Source organism: Papaver somniferum, unplaced genomic scaffold (assembly GCF_003573695.1).
Source record: "Papaver somniferum cultivar HN1 unplaced genomic scaffold, ASM357369v1 unplaced-scaffold_114, whole genome shotgun sequence".
In the NCBI taxonomy this organism is placed as follows: domain Eukaryota; kingdom Viridiplantae; phylum Streptophyta; class Magnoliopsida; order Ranunculales; family Papaveraceae; genus Papaver; species Papaver somniferum.
This window is the reverse complement of record NW_020620381.1, coordinates 2,550,598-2,554,940: the sequence shown is the minus strand read 5'-3', so window position 1 is coordinate 2,554,940 and position 4,343 is coordinate 2,550,598. Positions and strand designations below refer to the sequence as shown.

Here is a 4,343-nt window from a genome sequence, read left to right as displayed (position 1 = left end):
TAAAGAAATAATTATAATTACGGTTCCATCTATTTGCCATCCTCAGTTTTCCTATTTGTCATTCTTCTTAATTACCACCCCCACTTATCTTATTTGCCACCCATACATTTTTTCACATTCTTGTTGCAGGGCCTACGGCCCATGGATGTGAGGCCATCCACTTACCCATTTTATATGTATATATTGTAACCTATGTAATAGAATCACGAATCTCTCTAATACAATGGTTCTTCTTCTTGTCTCTATATCTCCTTCCTTCACCCTTGATTATCCTAAAACACGTTATCATGCACGAGTTCTTTCCTGCCGCAAAAACATTTTTTTTCCTTTCATTGATCGCATCAGATTTTGCTAATACAGTTTCGGAAATATCCATTCTCAAGATCTGTATTTGTAAATTAAGAATAATGAAAACACGAACTTACCACGAACTTGCAGTCGCCACAAAATTTTTGTTATTATCAAACGGATGTCCCAATCTCCACCTCTGTTCGTTCTGTACCTCAATCAAATAGGATTATCGCAAAAGGCTCACTACAAGAAAGTTGGTCTATTGCAACACTCTCTTCATGTGTCAAGAACCCACTATTTGCGTGCCAAAATCCTTCTGCCACATAAAACCTTTTTGCCACACCGTGTGGCAACAACCTGTGTGACAAAAAGTTAATGCCACACCGCGGAAAAAGCTGAGTTTTATGCCACACCAAATGATGAGGCAATAACTCGAGGCAAAAAAGTATTTTTTATTGATTTATTTTTTAAAAATTTAAAATATGTTGCCACACCCACTTGTGAAGCAAGAGACTAAGGCAAAAATGTGGTTATTTTATTTAATTATATTTGCAAAATGTTTTGCCACACAATTTAGTGCTGCAAGCCTACTACAGCTACCCGTGGCAAAAATACATTCACAAGCTTATAGCCATTGTTGACTAGAAAATTTTATACGCCGCTATTGCCATATTAATTCATACAAAGTATAATAATTACTATAAAATTAAGCATTTCATTCATACGAATAAATTGATTCACAACTAATCTTTTCATACACAGAATTTGATTCAAAATCGAAAATTCGAAGTATGTTACAGGGTATAATGAAATCCAATTTTAACAAAATGCAGAAGAAAAAAACCTGCCACGAGAGATGATGCAACATTGGTAACTCTTATCATCCAATGTATGACTCAAACGTGAAGAGGAAGAGAGACAACTGACTTCAATATTAGCTTCATTTGAAAGTAAAGAACCTTTATACTTCAGCCTAGATCAATTCCATGATAAATCCATCCAGTCTTCCATTCCTAGGCCCAGCATTGCTGCTAAATAAACCAAAACAAACACCAAGGAAAAAGAACATCAGCTCTTCAAGAAATGCTAGAGAATCATCATGTCTAATGGAAGCTTGATCTGTAAAAGAAATATCTTGCTAACGTGTACAGAAGTATCATACTAACTTACAGACAATTATGACCATTTGGTTTTCACATATCTTAGCCACCTTATCACGTGCTTTCATTCGTCTCTCCCACTCTGCATTTTCTTCTCTCATTTGCCAACCCAGATTGTTCCCTCATTTGAACTTATGTATATCAGAATTTTTTTTTAGGTTAAAGGATCTGAACTTTTATGAATAAGAAGTCCATGCACTTCATTAATGATGCTTTCATTCCATTAGAGTCGATACTTACTATGTAGGGCGTGAAGCTTTTCTGCTGGATTTATTCATATGGGTTTTAACGATCACATCATCATCAATTGGTGGGTTCCGTCCATTCTCTTGAGCCTGTACAAATTCCATTACGTACAATGATAATTGGTAATTGAAAGCAAAAAATTACCGTCTCTACAAGTGTGTTTAAATCTCCTACACAAGTTGATAAAAGACAAAAATCATGAATGACACAAATTTATCAGACACAACTAACAACAAAAGTTTTAAGAATTTGAAGCTTAAGTCATCCATGCTGACTAGAGTAAGTGATCATACTAATTGTTTCAAACACGACGATATCTCTAGCTAATGTGATTGGAGTTCCTTGAGATAACAGTTCTCACATGACCAATATAACATTTAGGAATGCCTACCCAAAATTGTATTTAAAGCTAGTTCTACATTGAAAATAAGCACAGAAACCAGTATTGATTTTATAAAACACTATTCTTGAATAGGAGGGAAAATAAAAGCACTGAGCAGAACATAATGCAACTGCAATTCAGGATGAATAACAGAAAGTGGAGAGCTCAATTATTGAATGGTCACAACAAGATTATGCTCACCTGCGGATTTCGAATTGCCAATTGCTAGTTAACATCTCCAAAAGTACAACCCCAAATCTATAAACATAATATTCTAATGTAAGTTTACCATTCAGGAACCAGTTTGGCCAATCCAAAACCAGATAGTTAAGGATGGTGTTCCTCCTCAAGCGAAATATTTGAGCATTTTAAATCTCGGTATACAACAGGGGGTTAGCCTTGTCATGCAAATAATCCAAGTAGTTGCACCAGCTGTAATTTTCAATCTTGTGCTCCAGTCAAGTCGTTTCCTGTCAGGTGGGAAGTCTACAAAACCAACCAAATAAAGTGATAACTCATGCGCCCATAAGAATGAAAAAGAGGAAATATTAAAAAGAAGGTACAATTTTTAATATTTACCATCTAGGTGATCTTCTAAAGATCCTAAAGCCATGAATTCGTAGACTAGAAGTATTTGATCTCCGTCCGCTCGATACCCTGTTAGATTGACTAAGTTAGGACGGTAAAACAGACTTAATATCAAAACCTCAATCAGGAATTCCCTGTTTCCTTATAATCCATTCAGATCAATTTGCTTGATAGCAACAACCTGTGGCAACCAAATATTCAGAGTTCAAACAACAGTTCAAGCTCACGTAATGTTGAGAATCAGAATCAACTAGCAACAAGCCCAACAGCCACAACCCAAGCACGATGGACAAAGAAAAACCTTACATATCCGAACACGACGAACCTGGTTTGTACTCTCCAATCACCCTTTATAAACTCCACCAACACCACCTCCACCAACTAAACAAATCTTCCCTGAAATTCTTTGTTGCAGCTGCCAATCAAGAAATATAAATGCCTGAGCTGCAATGTGATCAGATTCTCCATCCTTTAAACTCTCCTTCTTTGCATGCAGCGCGACTTTTATCTTTAAATTATCTATGATCAGAAAAAAAAATACAATACTTCAAACACCGTTTGAATAACACCAAGAGACAATACATGTTTTAAACCATCTCAGTACCTTATAAAAATCGGTAAATATGCAATTAACACCTTAATTCAATCCCCACCCAGAAACCAAAACTAAAATCATGATAATCATCAAATTAGAGAAAAGCAGTAATCCAAATTATTAAAACACAATTCATACAAAACCCAAAACATATCTCAACAGTAGAAATCAAAAAGACTGGTCCTTTCTTGATTACACCACAGATAGAGAGGTGCGATCATAACTGAACTACCTAAACCCTAAATGAGTACTACTTATGGACTAAGCAACTTTCTTGAAGCAGATATTTCATGCAATTTACAATCATACAAAAGAATGAACAATCAATCCACAAAAACAGAAAGGAACATTACATCTTCCAAAAATCTAGTGCATTAGAATATAGTGGAATGAAAATCGTAGAGAAAACATAAACACATTGCAATAGCTCGTATTCAAAAACAACCTATATGGAATATATGCTTCAAAAAAAACCTACATGGAGTATAATAACAGACTGAGTTACCTTATTTACCTTGTTATGGTTCAAGGTTACATCCAAATCTTCAACCTCACCCTTGTTTAATTATGGCCTGAGGAAAAAAACAAACGAAAAGCCGTATTTCAAGAAGAAACTGTGAGTTTGTTTTCTAATTAAGGATTTTCTATCTAGGATTTTGAGAGCGACGAATATTACAAGAAGATTAAGATTATAGGAGTTCGTTTTCTAGTGATGGAGGTAGAGGATTCGATGGAGAGAAAAAATGAATTAGTTTACCTTTACCCTAGAGAAATGGAGGTGGAGACGATCAGTTTTTTTTTTTTTTTTTAAAGGGGATCAGTTTCTGGTTATGAATTGATTCAGCTTGCGGATCTAGAATAAGGAGAGACGTGTACAGTTTTGGAGGCACGTAATCCCCGTGAAATATTTCTTTTCTAATTTTTAATTGATAAAATTCAAAGAAAACCAAAATAAAAGAATTTCGTTATATTATTAATATACCTGTTGCCTCGTCATTGTGGAAAGAACCTAATTTATTGCCACACCAATAAACATGACGCAAAAAATTAGCTTTTTGCCTCACCTGGTCATGCATGTGAC

The 4,343-nt window shown here is 35.1% G+C and overlaps 1 long non-coding RNA gene across 4 annotated transcripts; it reads right to left on the bottom strand.

Annotated features, from left to right (window-relative positions):
* Positions 1 to 1,045: 1,045 nt before the first annotated feature.
* On the bottom strand, positions 1,046 to 4,026 carry LOC113328658. Of its 4 annotated transcripts, none has more exons than XR_003349505.1 (6): positions 3,777 to 4,026; positions 2,993 to 3,186; positions 2,659 to 2,848; positions 2,281 to 2,565; positions 1,462 to 1,786; positions 1,046 to 1,322 (listed from the first exon to the last, which is right to left on the bottom strand). It is a non-coding gene; the product is annotated as an uncharacterized LOC113328658 (long non-coding RNA). The 4 variants fall into 4 exon arrangements; XR_003349504.1 differs by having other exon boundaries at positions 1,046 to 1,319; positions 2,659 to 2,736; XR_003349503.1 differs by having other exon boundaries at positions 1,048 to 1,322; positions 2,659 to 2,736; positions 3,768 to 4,026.
* Positions 4,027 to 4,343: the final 317 nt, after the last annotated feature.